Source organism: Dermacentor variabilis, unplaced genomic scaffold (genome assembly GCF_050947875.1).
Source record: "Dermacentor variabilis isolate Ectoservices unplaced genomic scaffold, ASM5094787v1 scaffold_12, whole genome shotgun sequence".
Classification (NCBI taxonomy): domain Eukaryota; kingdom Metazoa; phylum Arthropoda; class Arachnida; order Ixodida; family Ixodidae; genus Dermacentor; species Dermacentor variabilis.
In genome coordinates this window covers 47,663,167-47,680,606 of record NW_027460280.1, presented here as the reverse complement: position 1 = coordinate 47,680,606, position 17,440 = coordinate 47,663,167, and the positions used below count along the sequence as shown (strand labels likewise).

The 17,440-nt window shown below is 47.0% G+C and overlaps 1 protein-coding gene across 1 annotated transcript in view; it reads left to right on the top strand.

Moving 5' to 3' along the window:
* The first annotated feature begins 438 nt into the window (after window positions 1-438).
* mino (glycerol-3-phosphate acyltransferase mino) overlaps window positions 439-17,440 on the top strand; it is a 113,251-nt gene continuing 96,249 nt past the window's right edge. Inside the window, exon 1 of the mRNA XM_075676631.1 lies at window positions 439-661. The gene's annotated coding sequence lies outside the window, so the exon portion shown is untranslated. The remainder of the gene's footprint in view (window positions 662-17,440) is intronic.

Sequence of the window (17,440 nt, the reverse complement as noted above, 5' to 3'; positions counted from 1 at the left end):
GCGCTGTTCTCGCACGCTCATGAGCCAGAGACTTAAGCGTGTTAGCTGACAGCTCGCGCTCTTAACTACCACTGTATACAGAAAGCTGTCCACGATTATTGCATCTTATAAATATTAACACGTCTTTGCGGTGCGTGCTTAAAAAACGATGCGGTTTAACTCGGCCTACCGGCAACACGGTAACGTAAGCGTACTGAAGCTAACAGAAGCGCACGGCGGGCGCTGCCGAAATGAGGGTAAGTTGTGGCGCCACCTGTTGCGGCGCGCCGTCCCTCCTGAACAGTCACGTGGTATTTACGCGGACACGCGCCGCCATAGGAGCCGGCGTAGTGAGCAGGTCGCGAGTAATAAAGCCGGTCGTGGGTAGAAGTAGGTAGATGCAACTGGCGCTGCCATCTCGCGGAATTCATTGGTGTTTTGCTAGGTCTGTGTCTGGCAAGTGGTTGCCTGTGTTCTCTTGCAAGATGTGCACGTGCGTTTGCGGGCATTTACGAGTGCTGCCGGTAGTCTTATTGAATATGCCGAATGTGGGGCTTTGTTAAAAACTCAGGTTTAATGTAAAGCTGCTACGAGGTGCGATAACCACGATAACTCCCTGAAGACGTAAAAGGCTTTCACAACCTCAACGACTTCTACGGAGTACCGGCGCTTCTCGAAAAAGGTAAATCTTCAGAGCTTGTCGTGCTCGTGAATTCGCTTTGATAACTGTCTTCCTGAGTGCTTTTGTCTTGCTGGAAGTACTACCTGATTTCTTTCATGTTTGCAAGCCTCGTTGGTGGACGCGCAAAAAGCTGCGCGCGCAGAGCTTCGAGACATCGCGCTGCGAGCAGCGGCATACTTAATTGTCATAAATCAGTTTCAGGCCTCTGAGAGTGAAAATTGCAAAATCCATGCTGTTGTGGCGCAAACGAATATTACAACCAGCACTAAATAGGCTGTTTTGAGCTTTGACGACAGCCTGCTTAAGATCTGAGCCATTTGAACGTCGCGCATGTTCAGATGCGTTCGATGCTCTTTATACCCGTGCCACACGAGCACAAAAAATGTCATTCGTTCATTAGTGCTTTCAGATCCCTAATTACATTTTTTTTAGCGGAGCTTCCACACGTCTAAATTTAATGACATTTCATGTGGTGATGTCGATGACAGCATCTCTAAAAAGTGTACATTTGCAAGTTTGCTTTGCGCCTTCATGAGTAGTGAATCATAAAAGCAAGCATACTCACGGGCAACTTTCTGTGCCAATGAAAGGAAAGCTACGGAGGCAGAGGGCCCACACGTGAGAGCGCTTCTGAAGAGTCCCGCGTTTTCATCTACGTTAGTTAAGCTGGGGAAGAGAAAACATAAGCACCTTATTAGCCACAGTTAAATAAAATAAAACACGCCACTGAATGTAAAAGTTTACTTATTTCGCGGCTTTTCCCTTCCGCGTCTGGGCAAACGCGAAACCGTCGCACGTGAAGCTGTGTCGATTCAACGTCTGTTCCGAGCTACCAAAAGCACTGTCAAACGCTGGCGGTAACATGTTCAGCAGCCACGCGCCCGTAGCTTTCCCTTAATCGCCACCGAAAGTTGTCCGCGAGTATATAGACCTTTTTGTTGAGGGCGCCGCCGATGATGATGATAGATGGCGATTTATTGGCATCCCCTTTGAAACTGGGTGATGAAAAATAGTCACCTAACGTGCTCCTTTTATGCTATACATGTTTTGTATCTAGCATTTTTGTGTACAACTTCTTAACCTTTCTTGTTTCCTTCGAAATATACCTTGTACCGCTAACTATGATTGTAAGATCCCGTCGTATCAATTTCACCTCTGTTTTAACGCGATATCGTTTAGGGCCCCGTGTCGCAGAAAATCGGGCGTCGGCGTCCCGAAACTGGTGTACACAACCTCGACTGTCGTTTCGGCAATAATCGTTCCGAACCACGCATATCCAACTACTCTTCTATCGCCAAAGTTGCTCATACCTTGTCTTTCATTCTTTACAAAGTTATTCCTCAGAATTTTGAGAACGGAAGCCCACAAACAAATGTAATGGAAAAAAAAAAGAAGAAAAACGCCAGCGCATATCTTTTATGTTTCATCTTCTCAGACTTATCATAAGAAGCCAACATATGACTGATAAACATCGTCCCCCTCGGTTAACTCCCTTTCTTCTCGTTGATCTTCTCAGACCGAAATATTAAAAAGTGTGAAGCAGTAAGTTTCTACCAGAAAGCTTGCCTTCGTGCATAGCGTTCACCGCCAACGTTTCCCGGTAAACGTTGCTGTTACATAAGCTGCAGTTGCCAGGAGGCATGAAAAGGGGGAGGGGGGGCAGTCAGTCAGGGGTCTTTGAATGTCATCGCGTCCCACTGTTAAGAGGAAGCTTTAGCTCGGACCCATGGCTCGGACCCAACTCCGACGCGGCCTATTCAAATACATGTAAAACGCAAAAACGTTTTTCTGAGGTAACCCCTAGACCGATTTTAATGAAATCTGTTGCATTTGAGAGAGAAAGGTAAAATATAGTGACTGTTGGAAGCCGAATTTCGATTTAGGACTTGAATTTTGCTAAAAAGATATTCAAATATTCGACTGTTTGAAAAAAAAAAATAGAAGCTCGAAGTTTACAAGTTCTAGCGCAGCATCAAGAACAGATATCGCGGTTCTGTAAACGGTATCCATTAGATCATTCAAAGCGGACAAATACCCTATGTCATTTTACATCTTACGTGAATTTGTTACGTTGGTTACAAGGGTTCTGCAAAAGCTGTATTTCCATATTACTATTTTTTTATATTCATGTGTAACATATCAATTTTCTCCGCTTTAGATGTACTATTAGACGAAATTCACAGAATTATGAATTTTCGTTGTTGAGTTAGAGTTGTAAATTGATAGTTTCTTTTTCTGAAAATATTCGATTTTTGCCAATTTTTAATAAAATATTGACGACCTAACTCAGAAATTTACATGTATTTAGATAGGAGCACCCGAGCTAAAGCTTCCTCTTAATTGTGTATTCTGCCAATCTGACCAGAAACGGGTGACTTGCAGCTGAAGGGCTCGCAATGTTAAGCCGCATGAAGACGGAGTGAAGTCTCCCTTCTTTCCAGTTAAACTGATCGCGCCCCAAGTCCAGGGAAAATAAACTTGAGGCTGCCGCAGACGCGGAGACAAGCTGCGCACAGTTACTGCGTGGGAAATATACCAGGAAGAGGTCTGACCTATCGCCTTGCTTGTGTGTCTGCCTGGTGTTTTAACGCAACACCGTTAAGAGGAAGCTTTAGCTCGGGCCCAACTCCGACGCGGCCTATTCAAATACATGTAAAACGCAAAAACGTTTTTACGAGATAACCCCTGGACCGATTTTGATAAAATCTGTTGCATTTGAAAGAGAAAGTTAAATTCTAGTGACTGTTGGAAGCCGAATTTCGATTTAGGGCTTGAATTTTCTTAAAACGATTTTCAAATATTTGACCGTTTGAAAAATATAGAAGCACGAAGTTTACAAATTCATAGCTCTGCATCAAGAACTGATATCGCGGTTCTGTAGACTGCATCTATTAGATCATTCAAAGCGGACAAATTCAATATGTCATTTTACATGTTACGTGAATTTGTTACGTTAGTTACAACGGTTTTGCAAAAGTTGTATTTTCCTATGATTAATGTTTTTTTATATTCATGTGTAACATATCAATTTTGTCCGCTTTAGATGTACTATTAGATGCAATTGACAGAATTGTATTATCATTTTTAGTGGTTGAGTTACAGAGTTGTAAACTTGATAGTTTCGTTTTTTGAAAATGTTCGATTTTTGCCAATTTTTCATAAAAAATTGACGACCTAACTTAAAAATTCGAAACCAACAGTCACTAGATTTTAGGTTTGTATTTTAAGTGCAACAAACCTAGTCAAATTTGGTGCAGTGGTTGCTGAGAAAAACGAATTCTCCTTTTACATGTATTTAGATAGGAGCACTCGAGCTAAAGCTTCCTCTTAAGGGCCTAGTGTCGCTGAAAATCCGATGTCAGCGTAGGATGTCGCTTGGCGAAAAATCATTCGGAACCACAACCACACAGGCCCTCCGCGTGGCGCAAATGCGTTTGTTGAACTAATTGATGATCTCGAAGTAAAGTACGTCAGAAAAATCGTAAAATACGACCTAAACACAACCTACCGACATGATAGCGTCGGAGTTTAATGTGAATATACCAGAAAACATAATTTTGTTACGCAGCAACTCTAACACAAACCCCCTTTTCCGAGCGGCGCGGCCCGCTCGGCCCTTGCAACAGCACCGTCGCGCTCGCATCCGCGCAACCGCGACAAAGCTGCGGCTGCCGGGAAGCCTGACAAGCAGTCGGGGATCTGTGAAGCGTTCTGCAAATTTTAATTTCGTGCTGGATAACGCGTGGCAGCATTGGCGTGCGTTGTGAACCCGGAGATGGTCTCGGAGGTCGTGCCCCGTCCTGTTATCGCCACGGCCCCCTGGATCGGCGCGCGCCAGGCGGCCGTGCTACCGCTGGGTTAGTCGCATTGCTGGGCACTAGGGAGCAGCACATTTATTGGGTCTGGGTCGTCATTGACCTTGTGGCTGCGCCGACAAGTGGTGACGTGGTCGCATGTGTCCCGTTGCTCGTAGGCCGACCACCTCACGACTTGGCCTGCGTGTTTATCTTCGATGCAATCAACACTGTTTGCCGATATAAATCGCGTGTATGCATCCTGTGTCGTCGAATGCCACGACCCTCGGAGGCCGTCGACGTGCCGGGAACGGCGCTGAGCACGGCAGGTGCTTGGGGACGTTACAGACGCCGACCAGGCCACTTTCGATTCAGTTTCGCTGATAAAGAGTAGGACTGTTAGGAAAAAAAAAGTGCAGGTACCCTGCAAGCTTCAGGAAGCACATTGACTTTCGGATCACGTATATGAAGACGTGTGGAAGCACGCAAATGTGCTCGTTCTCGGTGGCTGCTAGATGACACAGAATAATTGGTGTGTAAGTGTGTGTGTGTGTGTGGGGGGGGGGGGGTACGACGCGCAAAAAGGGTAATCTAAAGCAGAATACGGAAAACGTGGGCGGGCTGGTTGGTGTAACATGACAAGTAGTTTATTCATAGTGCTCGCGTTAGGATATTTGGACTGTTATCGATTGCTCATTGTTGATAATAAAAGTAACGACTGTGGTCATGGCAGATTGATTACGTGTTTGTGTCGGGGGCCACGTGCTGCGACTCCATTCTGACCTGAAGTCGCACGCCGCGCCCCCTCTCCGCTCTCATCGTGGGCAGATGTGCCGCTGCTGGGTGGCGAGGCAGAACTTGCCGAACACCGGTGAGTTCAATGAGGTACATACACCGCCGCTACAAAGCGCTAAACACTGTTTTCTCCGCAACGACTGCACTTGACTGAACGCAGCCGTTGTTTTGAAAATGGAGTCAAGGCGACAGGAAATTCTGGACAGGGGAAATAAAAATGAAGCGACGGCGGGCAATTTTCGTTGTCGTAACAGCGGCTCTGCACCTGTTTTTTCATTTTGTTTCATTTTTTTTTTGTTCGAACATAACGAGAAATGCCCATGAAGAGAGGCAAGGCGAGGTTATCTGTCTCCTGGCTGCGCCTACTCTTCGTAACGTAACCGTATAAAAAGCGGGTGGCAGGCACGCAAGGTGTACAACATGAACGAGTTTTTTTTTTCAGTCGCAGAGGCTCTTCTTTTTGTACGCGGGTTTAGGTAAAATAGTATATTTTGTTCACTCTGGTTAGTTACCTTAGGCCAGTTAGCCAAGTCTTGGAGGAGACTTGAAACAATGTTCTATTCCGCTTCGGTTTATTGATTTATCAGGTAGCTGTCACCCCGTAAGTAGTGTCGTGCCAGAATTCCTTGAACGCTCGAAAAAAAAAAATCGCCAATAATATTGTCTTTTAGGGTGGCCGTTTAAAATTCGCGCCAAGTTGAGTGCGTCTTCGTGGCATATGGTTCGTTTACAATTTATCTCCGTACGCCGCTAAAATCGGAGGTAGTGGTCACAAACCGTTGACGCACGCGCCGGTCAGCCTGGTCCAGTGGTCGCAGACCACATGCAGAGAGTGAGAGTGACACTTTTTATTGCACATACGAAACGGAGGAGAGCGGGTTGGTCCTCTAGTCCGAGGTCTCTATGACGATCTCAGTGGGCCCGTTGGATTAGGGCCCGGCGTCCTTCGGAAGGCTCGTGGTGAAGGGCATCGTCCCACAGCTCTTTAGTGCGGAGGGGGTGAAGGATGACGGGCATGTGGAGGGAACATTAGTGACCGTGTCTCACCGAAAGCTGTGTGCACGCTGCAATAACCATTCTTTCCTCTCTCACTCTATGCTTCTACGAATTCAGCTCGGAATACTAAGGTTGGTCCCCTGTCCTCTGAACTCGCGGCTCATTCCCACTATGGGAGATTGGCTGTCGCTTCTGTTGCGCATCACCATTTGCACTTCTCCCCATTTCTCCCTTATCTGTCGTCTAAAACTTTCGACAAGGCGAGCACAGTGCGGCCTCGACTTCCGCATCGACCCGCGCATTTGTTTTGTTTATGCTCACATTTGATGTGTAACCAAATGCCTGTTTTTCTGCGCCGTGCTACCGCAGGTGTATGTGGGGGCAGGGACCTCTGTCAGGCACTCCGTGCCTTTAGTCTCTGCCTCCTATTTCAAGGAAATAAATTCAATTCAATCATTGATACCATGTAACCTCCTCACCCCTTCCTCGTCTCCTATTTTTGTAACCTACACAGCTTGCTTATGATCTCTACGCCAAGAATATGGCGCGCCTTTTTTTTTTAATAATTCACATTAAAAGATGTTATGATCGAGGATTTGTTGCACGTTCGGGGAAATGAGGCGTCATAACGTGATTACGGAGTCGACAGATAAATATCTAACGGAGCAAAGCGAGGCAAATGATTTTGTCAGTTGTCCTTGAAGATATTAAATTATAAATTTGGCGAATTTCGGTTCATAAGGTTACTCTTGGACTGTTTGTTTTCTGGGTTCGCAGTGACTTGCGTGGACAGTGGTCGTTATATTTAAGAGACCGACAACTCATAATGGCGGTACTCCAGTACTTCAGATGAGTAGTCTTACAAATAAATGTGGACTGCGTCTGACCACGAGCAGTTCTGTGTTTCGGACACGGATCGGTGCAAAAGCGCAGCGTTGGCCTGCCTGGTGCCGGTCCGCAGGTGTTTGGACAGTTGTGCTCCGTCTGTCGTTACAGGTCAACGCGACAGCGCGTGGCTCATATCGGGGCACATTTCGCTTCATCTCTTACGCTCGTAGAAGTAATTTCATTTCGAATTTGACGAGGGGGGAAACGACGCGTGGCGAGAAATAGCAACGAACGTATCGGACTTGTGTCCTCGTCAGCGTCAGAAAGTACCGTGCGACTGGGGACTCGCAATTATTCGGTGCACTTTTACTCGATAGCTGTCACGAACTGAAATATCTATATACGGGACTTTTGTGGAGCCATTTTAATCCGTGTTTCCTTGGACTGACGCTGCATCGCCGCGCCGTCAAAATCGCACTTCAAGCTGTAGTTCTGCGTTTTCTTTTAAACATATTTCAGACGTCTTCGCAAATCTGCGCATAGTATGGCGAAATGTCTGAAGTGTACACTACGGCATGGTTGCGATCCTCAAGGAAAGTTTGCAGGGTGCGAAATTCACGAGAAGCTAAACTTCTTCGCGGTGTGGACGCGCAACCTGACATCGAAACAAGCATATGAGTAGAGGGCGCCCCTCTAAATTGCAGGCTGCATGACTGGTCTCCGGTGCGTTTTGTCTCCCTCTCCCTCTCTCATTCTTTGTGTAGTGCCTCCATTTTCTGCATGAAATTTATCTCTTAAATTTTTTGTTTTTGTTACTGATGATACATTTCCTCTTCAAAAGGTCTCAGGCCGCTCAACCTTGCAGTGGGGAAAGTGAGGGTAGCCGTCCTCATCCCTCATGACTTTGGAGCAGGAAGGAGCCGCCGCCATTAAACGTCCCAACATCAACCCTGAACAATCGTTCAATGGCCCCCCGCCCGCGCCTTCCGGCAAGACGAATGTTGGAGCACGCGTGGTAAAGATGCGAAATGCGCAAGCTCGCAGTTTTTCCTGTAGCATTTGCATGGTCCTCGATAAGCTCGCCTTAATCTTAGAGGCTGGATGAGGCGAGGCGGTCCGGAGGAAGCTGCCGAGGATGACTTGGGCTCGCGCTCGCTAATGCGGGGGCATTTTACTGGCTTTTGTCGCAGGTGTCGTTGCGCCTTGTGTCACCATATAATCCGTAGCAGGCGCTCACTTCTGCCACACTTTTCCCGCGATCGTTAAAGGGCCCCTGAAACGGTTAGGACAAATTTTGTAGACGCGTAGGGTACAGCTTAAGTAGAACATTCGCACCACAATTTAAGTGAAGCGTTTGGTATTAATGGAGCTATAAGCGATTAAAAGTTACCCTCCTCCCTAGCCATGCTTTTTCTCCTCAACTCGTTCGCCGAGCGAGCGGGGCTAAGCTCCGCCTTCACTGGTTTAGCGTCACGATGCGACGTCACATCTTCCACTTCCGGTTGTTTTGGAGCCCGCCCCCGCCCGCGCGAGACCTCTCCGCTAGCCGCTTGGCCGTCGACCCCAAGCGAGAGCTATCGAAGCAGCGTGCGTTGCGAGCATTCTGTCGTAGCGCCGAACGTGTTTTGTATTCCGGTAACCACAGGCAAGCTGGTCATTTCGGCAAATGACTGGAGGCATGAACTCAAGCTGATGAAGGAACGTTAGCGTAGATGTACGTGAGCGGCCTGATCGGTCTGCACGGTCCATACACTTGTTGGCGCAGCGCTTAAGCAGCCAAACAAAGCGCTAACATTGCTCTAACGAAGTGCAAAACATTTTAAACATTTATAAAAACGTGTTGATGATTACACTCCTGCGAAAAATACACACCAGCAGCAAAGAAGAATACACTTCGTTGCTGCTACTGTGTATGGTTGAGCTTTGTGCCACCAGGTGGCTGCACCGTGCAGACCATTCACATTTGCCCTTCTGCTCATCTCATGGCTCATCCCGTTACGGCACAGTTAAGCGGCCAGACTCTGTCCCCTTGCTCTTGCGTTTGCCCTAATACCGGACTCGCGAAACGCTATTGCGTTAGTAATCTTCCGGTGTAAAGTGACGACCACAAACGCGCAAATCCTGGCGCCGATCGGATAGCGGCAGTCCTATGCGCAGCAGCCAGTTCGCTCGTACGCTGCCTTGCAGAGGGACACGATGTCGCAGCTTGACATATTGCCAGTCGCTACGTTTGCAGTCCACAAGGCAACAAAGTCGAATCATAGTGCTCGCGAAAAGACTGAGACCGACTCTGACCGCGGAGCTCTCGTCAAAATGGAGTACGTTGTAACAAAAGCAGACGACACTTGCTGTGTGCCGGAAGTGCTTAAGTGTACTGAAAAATTATTCTTGTGCATTCTCTTTATGTTACTTTCTTTTCATAAAAACAAATTAACTAATATTCCAACTATTACGAAGATCATTAGTTTACCATAAAGTTGGAAAAATTATCGATCACACGCCCTTGTCAGCCAATCGGATAGCTCGCCCCACTGACGTCGTATGGGTGATTTCGGTCATATGGGTAGGGGCGGCTTAAAATTACGCCGAGCAGTGTGCTGCGATCGGCAGCGATGTGCATTTTTAAAACCTTATAATAAATTACACGCTTTACGCGGGGCACTTAGATGTGTCAATCAATGATCAGAAGGACCTACTCTAATGACTCAGTACGTTTGTAGAAAATCGTTAAAACCGTTTCAGGGTCCCTTTAAGAAGGCCCGATTGATGAAGACAAAAAGGCCGACGGCAACAGGGGCTAAAGGGCGTTTAGCTCACTTCGCGACAAATTGAATCCCTACGGCGGGGAGGGTGTTCCACAGATGTTATGTAGGCATTTACGTTTAATGTCGCCTATAGCACCCAGCACTGGCATAGCTGAGAGCAGGTGTCTGTTCCCCCCCCCCCCCCCCTTTTTTTTTTTAAATCCTTCAGGTAAATAAAAGTGCGCCGTTGTGGCGCCGGCTGGTCTTCGCCAGTGACTTGACGTTCGGCGTCTTGGATTGGTTCGGATACAGTTGCCAGATGGGCTGCCGATGCGCTCTGTCCACCTTCGCAAGCGTTTGCAGCGACACAGTGCGTGGCAGGAAAGACCAACGGTATCCACAGTTTATTCGCCGGTTGATAAACGTTTCTGTCAGACCACGCTTGTCAGACCAAAGCGAGCGCCAAGCGTAGCTTTAGTACCTTCCCTGCCCCTACCCGCTTACTCCCTTCGTCCCTACCCTCTCCGTTTTCCTGAAATAACCCTCACTCGTCACAATCTCACTCGTCACTGGTCATATCGGCCATCTGATTCGATGCAATGTCAAGATAGGAAATCTCGGGGAGGGTGTCTTTTCGTCACTTGGATTGCTAAAGGGATACTGATAGGCTTAATTTAGGTTCGTATGTGTTCATTAGCGGTTGGAGAAGAATGGAGCTCGCGAAAACTCTACGGGGTGTGCCGATGTTATTGCACCAGGAATATCCGTACACTGTCAATGGGCAGCGCAGTTCGGGCATTTACTGGATAGGGACAGAAAGCATTGCAAGGCGAAGGTTACTGCGGACGATTTTTTTACTTTAGTAGCGGCTGTGGCTGGCAGTCATACACAAGCCGCGGAGCCGACTGACACCAGCCTGTTGAATTGCAGTTAGGTTAGGTAAACCCAGCTCTTAACTCGAGTTTTCCGTGTGACGAATAGTGTGGTGGTATGAGAAATCCTTGTACGACATGGCCTACGACACGCTGGCTTTCCGGACAATTTTCCCTACGACGAGTGGTGGTGTGCCGAGTGGGCCTGGACCCCCTGCTGGCACCAATCCACTTGCGCGCACAACCAAGAACTTGTCATTTCATCAGTCCCACTGCAGTGCTATACATGCCTTCGCGCTCACACGAAGCATTCGATCATGCAAAGTGGGGAAAAAATGTAAGTAGGCCAAGATTTGGCGCGTTCTTTAAACGCGCAGCTTGGCTGACAGTTTACACGAATCCCAGTAATGCTTGCAGTACGAGAGCGACCGCTGACGTCTCCCTCCTCGGAAGGTGTGCAACGAGGAGCCAGGATTCGCTTCTCGATAGCCAGTTAACAGTGCTTTCGCATGTTCCCGAGGGAATTGGCATGACAACACGTGGACGCCAGTGAGTTGCGCTGCCTTGCGGGACTTTACCCTTCCATTACATGCGGCGGAGCCCTGTCGAATGTAACAAGCATCACGCATAGCTGACCTTGCCCCCCTGCATTTCTGCGCGTGAACAACTATATGTAAGCTCAGGAAGCTTGTGCGCGCTCCTGATCGTCGTCTAAGTGTTCTGGCCACTTTGCGTGCTGCCACACCTATCGCTGCGCCGTGAGGCGGGCGAGTACCGTGAAGATATGCGGTCTGCTCTCCCTCCGTCGCTTTGAAGTGCTGGTGGTGTGCAAGCGAAGACCCACTGCACGGTCCAAACGTAGCGGCTATGGTAGCGGCGTGGGGAAATTTTGATTGAGCAGGGCATGGAGAAATGAATGGGGCAAGAGGGATGTTATTTTCCGGATGCTTGTTCACATGACGCACGAAGTCTTCCTGACGAGAAGCTGGAACCTTTCGTTGCGGCAACTGGGGAGAGTACCCGCTGCGCGCATTTTCGTTCTTTTTCGCATTCGATTAGCCGGTCGCTGCAGTAATTCGGCTATGTCGTTGCTGCTGCCGACCAGCTGCGGCGGGTACAATGGCCGAAGTGGGCGGTTTCCCGAGCGAATATTATTTCGGCGCGCCTCGCACGCAACAGCGCGACTGACGCTGTTGGGTGCGCGTCCATGACGCGGCCTGGTATAAGTGCTGCTTCGAAACTCTGTGCCGTGTCGCAGTGTAATGCTGCAGTAAAGTGTAGGAAATGCTACGTGATGGCTGTTATTTCGTGCCCCCCCCCCCCCCCCCCCGAAGGCTCTTATTATTTCCACTGAGCAGTGATATCCGGGTGAATGGTCTCGCATCTGTAGCTGTCTGTTCAAAAATAACAGGGAAAAAAAAGTGAGGGAAGGAAGGAAGGAAGGGGGGTCAAGGCAGGACATTGCTTGCTTTAAGGCTCATGCGATGCCAGAATAGAAGAGAGACCAAATTCTTGCTTTTGATGACACTGGGCAGTGCCTACACTGAACTTCGTGTGCGGCGCAGCTGATTGCGCATCCTCCACGTAAACATAGCTCCGTTTGTGGACAACTGTTGCATTAGTGAACGAGACTATTGCTTCGTCTGATCCGCTCCATAGTAAATTTTTTTTTTCGGTCCCGAACGTATTTGCTGTTTTCGCGTCATACTTTGTGCACTGGTGTTTTGCGCTGCTCTGTCTTTGTCATTTACTTTGCGGTGCTTTCCCCCGTCATGAGTGCTAAGGTGGCGCCCCGAGCATGCTCCTTAATTTTGGCAGTAGTCAGTTTTGCCAAGAAGAGCTGGGATATGCAACAGCTGGCGGTTTTAAAATCTGAAAAGCTATTGCGTTTTACGTGGTATATTGTGCTCTGTTGGAGAGAGAAACGAGAGACGTAAGAGAATCTCGCCTATTCGCCTGTTACACTTCTCTGTCTTGGCATTTGCATGTGTGTGATATCGGCAGACCTGTTAGTATAGTCGGCGTTTTCTACGTTCGCTGAAAATCTGTTTGACCATTCCCTGTTTGTGGCTCACACCTTGTATAGAACAGTCAGGGGATATATTCTCGGATACTGCCTCCACACTTTTGCTTTCGATAGTTTTCAAAATCCAACCGTAGTCTTTGGACGAGCTTTCTTTCCCGTTGCTGTGCGTCGGTCAGTCATAGTTCAAAGGCGTCTGAACAAGTTCACGTTGTGTATTCTAACCAAGTAAAATATACAAGACGTAGCTGAGGTGCGGATTTATATAGTTATTAAAAATATTGCAGTACTTGTTCGTTCTATTTGGCTCATATGTCACTCTTCAATGGTGCAACGGGACGGGAATGGCCAACTGTTTAATTCTAAGACCATACGTACAGTTCCTATGCGCTGCAGTCGACATTACTTTGCAGCCTTTGTGACTATGTCGTTAAAAAGTTATGGGGTTTTACGTGCCAAAACCACGATCTGCTTATGAGGCACGCCGTATTGGTGGACTCCGGGAATTTGTACCACCTGGGGTTCTTTAACGTGCGCCTAAATCTAAATACACGGGTGTTCTCTTCGCATTTGCCCCCATCGAAATCCAGCCGCCATGGCCGGGATTCGATCCTGCGACCTCGTGTTTAGCAGCCCAACGCAATAGCCACTAAGGACCCACGGCGGGTCTTCTATGTCGTTCTATTATCAGTTTAATACAGGGAACTTGCGACAGTTTATTTTTTCTGGTCTAAATTATGGCAGCAGCGGCACTTGAAATTGTGCGAATACATCGATGTTCCACGTATATCTTCGTCTCACATTGACCAAGGACAGGAAAACGATGCGTGGAACGCCAACGCATTTCGCCAAAATCACAAAAATGGTGTTACATTCTCAATAATTCTGCTAGGCATATGAATTGAGCACTGACAGGCTTCAGTTTTGTAATTGTTATATGCATGCACACTAAAGTAATTGCAGTTAATTAGTGAACATTAGTTGATGCTTTTACTGGTGTTTAATAGATACTGGTGATTGTCACAATATTGAGGTCCACCACTCTCATTAATCATGGTCAACCAAAAGTTTGATTCGAATTCCCCGCTCCCTCTTTTTTTTGAGACAGTCCAGTTTTGCCAAAAATATTGTCTAGACAACTTACAAAAATAGTAGCTGCCCTCCCCTTTTGGCATATCTTGTATCACAGTTTAAGAATCTCTGGACCCGGACAGGTCGCCAATGGAAACTGACCCTCACACCCTTTAACACTCTCTCTCGAGTGAGGCCAGCTTAACTGGATTCTTTGAGGAACTGTCAGACATTGTTTGGGATATCATTGGCCTTAGTGAGGTTAGAACTGGGGAGACTTATACAGTTCTGACTAACGGCCACGCCCTCTGCTACAGAGGACTTCCAGTTAAGAGACAATACGAGGTTGGATTCCTAATCCACAAGGACATAGCGGGCAACATTGATGAAATCTACAGCAGTAATGAGAGGGTAGCCGTAGTCGTGATAAAGCGGAATAGGAGGTATAGAATAAAGGTAGTACAAGCCTACGTTCCAACCTCCACTCATGATGATGATGAAATAGATAAGTTTTATGAAGATGTTGAATTAGCGAGAAGAAAAGTGCAACTTTAGTATACTGTAGTAATGGGCGACTTCAATGCAAAAAGGGGACAAAATCAGGCTGGTGAACAAGCAATTTTTCAACTACGGCGTCGATTCTAGGAACGCTAGAGGAGAGATGGCTGGTAGAATTCGCGGAAAGGAATAAGCTGCGAATAATGAACACCTTCTTCAGAAAACGTAGCAACAGAAGTGGACCTGGAAAAGCCCTAATGGTGAAACAAGAAAAATAGATTTCATACTTCCTGCCGATCCCAGCATAGTGCAGGATGTTGAAGTGTTAGGTAAAGTAAAGTGCAGTGATCATTAGTTAGTGAAGTCTAGGATTCACCTCAATGTGAAAAGAGAAAGAGTAAAATTGGTCAGGAGGAAACAGGCCAACCTAGACGCAGTAAGGGTAAAAGCAGACCAATTCAGGCTGGTACTTGCAAACAAATATGCATCCTTAGAACAGCGAGATGTAGATCACATAGAGGTAATGAAAGAAACCGTAACTAGGCTGGCTTCAGAAGCAGAAATTGAAGTGGGAGGTAAGGCATCAAAGCAACCAATAGGTAAGCTCTACCAAGTAACTAAGGGCCTAATCAAGAAACGATAAAGAATGAAAGTGTCCAACTCAGATAGAATTCGAGGAACTGTCAAAACTGATCAACAAGGAGAAAATGCGGGATATTCGAAATTATAACGTGAGAAACACTGAGGAAGCAGTAAAAAATGGACGCAGCATGAAATCAGTGAGAAGGAAACTTGCCATAGGACAAACCAAGGTGTATGCACTGAACTATAAGCAGGGTAATAACATCAGCAATCTCGAAAATACAGTAAGAGCAGCGGAAGTATTCTATATTGACCTGTACAGTACCCAGAGGAGCCACGATACCTCCATTCGACGTAGTAGTGAACAGGTCACAGATGCTCCTTCTATAACTAGCGATGAAGTTAGAAGGGCTTTACAAGACATGAAAGGGGGAGAAGTGGTAGGAGAAGATGGAATAACAACCGATTTAATCAAAGATGAAGGAGACATAATACTTGAAAAAGTGGCGGCACTTTATACGAACTTTCTATCGACTTCAAGGGTCCCAGAGAATTTGAAGAATGCCAGCATTATACTAGTCCATAAAAAGGGAGACGTTTAAGAGATGGAAAATTATAGGCCCATCAGCTTACTCCTAGTATTATATAGAATAGTCCCCTAGATAACCTCCAATAGAGTAAGGGCAACACTGGACTTTAGTCAACTAAGGGAACAGGCTAGCTTCAGAAATGGTTACTCTACAATAGATCACATCCATGTCATCAATCAGGTAATCGATGAATCCGCAGAGTATAATAAGCCTCTCTATATGGCTTTCATAGATTACGAAAAGGCATTTTATTCAGTAGATATACCCGCAATCATAGAGACATGGTGTAGTCAAGGAGTACACGACGCTTACGTAAATATCTTGGAAAACATCTACGGAAATTCCGCAGCTGCAAGAAACGTAGGACGATACCTATGATGAAAGGGGTCAGACAAGAAGACACAATCTCTCCAATATTATATACTGCTTGTTTGGAAGGAGTATTCAAGCTATTAAACTGGGAAGGCTTAGGAGTGAGGATCTACGGCGAATATCAGCAGCCTTCGTCTTGCAGATGACATTGTCCTATTCAGCAACACTGCGGACGAGTTACAATAAATGATTGAGGTTCCTAACAGAGAGAGTGTAAGAGTGGGGTTGAATATGCAGAAGTGGTTGAATATGCAGAAAACAAAGATAATGATCAATAGCCTGGCAAGAGACAAGAGTTCAGGATCGCCATTCAGCCTCTAGAGTATGCGAAAGAATATGTTTTCCTAGGTCAATTATTCACAGGGGATCCTGATCACGAGAAGGAATTTTACAGAATAAAAATGGGTTGGAGCGCATACGGCAGACACTGTCAGCTTCTGACTGGAAGCTTACCATTGTCACTGAAAAGAAAAATGTACAATCAGTGCATTTTACCAGTGCTGACATATGGGGCATAAACTTGGAGACTGGCGTTATAAGCTTGAGAACAAGTTAAGAAGCGCGCAAAGAGCGATGGAAAGAAGAATGTTAGACGTAACGTTAAGGAAACAGAAAGAGAGCGGTGTGGATATGAGAGCAAACGGGGATAGCCGATATTCTGATTGTTATTAAGAGAACAAAAATGGAGCTGGGGGGGGGGGGGCAGGTCATGTAATGCGCCGGTAAGGTAACCGATGGACCATTAGGGTTACAGAATGGGTGCCAGAAGGGAAGCGCAGTCGAGGAAATTTGCAGGTGCTATTCGGAGCAACACCACGAAGGCCTGTTCACCCCGATCCATGACGTTATGCTACTGGCCCAAAATTTCCATTGCCAAGGCTGGTGTGACGAAAGCGGTGACGTCAAAATCACCGCGGCTTACTCGGGAGCATATCCATTAGATTCTATGGCAGTCGGGCCATTAGCATGAGTTTATGGATGGGAGTGAACAGGCCTTGTGACATCTAGGTCGTGTTGGTTGGAATCGGTTGGCGCAGGACAGGGGCAATTGGAAACCGTAGGGAGAGGCCTTCGTTCTACAGTGGACATAAAATAGCCTGCTGCTGCTGCTGCTGATGGTCTACCACAGTTTGAGGCGCGAATGCTGAGATTTACCGCATTTATTCGAATCTAGGCTGATAGTTCTTTTAAAGAGACGGGAGTTACCAAACACCTAGGTCAGCTTAGATTCGAGAATTTGTTAGGAGCTGTTGGGAATTTTGTTAGCTGCCGAAACTAGAAACATGGCTTGTCGCAAATGCAAGCACCAAAAAACAAATAAAAAAAATAAAACGGTACTGTAGCCATGACTAGCCGCTACCGCAGCGGCACAGTACTACAGCTCACTGTAACGGTACGCTATTTTAACCGCATTGATGTGTGCAGTGTGGGCAGACTCACTGTTCTTTAGAGCGCAGCTTAGGCGCCCATTCCTGCGGCGAGCGTCGGTGTAACCGAGCGAAAGAGCGCGATGAAAGACGCGAGGAGGAAGCGGAGGAGGTGGTTATAGCGAAAGGGTGAGAAGAAAAGCGTTGTGCGGCGACGATGGCTACAAGATGACGCCAGAGTAGCGCG